Genomic DNA, 464 nt, shown 5'->3' with positions numbered 1-464 from the left:
CTTGGAAAGAGTCCAGCGGAGGGCCACAAAGATGGTGAAGGGCCTGGAGCATCTCCCCTATGAAGAAAGGCTAAGTGAACTGGGTCTGTTTAGCCTTGAGAAAGAAGACTGAGAGGGGACCTGATCCAGGTTTATAAATATCTGAGGTGTGGAGGCCATAGCGGTGAGGCCAGTCTCTTTTCAGTGGTACGTGGAGACAGGACGAGGGGAAACGGACATAAGCTGCAGCATAGGAAGTTTTGCACGAATGTGCGTAAGAACTTCTTTACGGTGAGGGTGACGGAGCACTGGAACAGGCTGCCCAGGGGGGTTGTGGAGTCTCCTTCTCTGGAGATATTCAAGTCTCGCCTGGACGCCTACCTGTGCGACCTGGTGTAGGGAACCTGCTTTGGCAGGGGGGTTAGTCTCGATGATCTCTAGAGGTCCCTTCCAACCCCTACGATTCTGTGATTCTGTGATTCTGT

This window comes from Meleagris gallopavo, chromosome 1 (assembly GCF_000146605.3).
Source record: "Meleagris gallopavo isolate NT-WF06-2002-E0010 breed Aviagen turkey brand Nicholas breeding stock chromosome 1, Turkey_5.1, whole genome shotgun sequence".
Taxonomy (NCBI): domain Eukaryota; kingdom Metazoa; phylum Chordata; class Aves; order Galliformes; family Phasianidae; genus Meleagris; species Meleagris gallopavo.
This window is presented reverse-complemented; position numbering follows the sequence as displayed.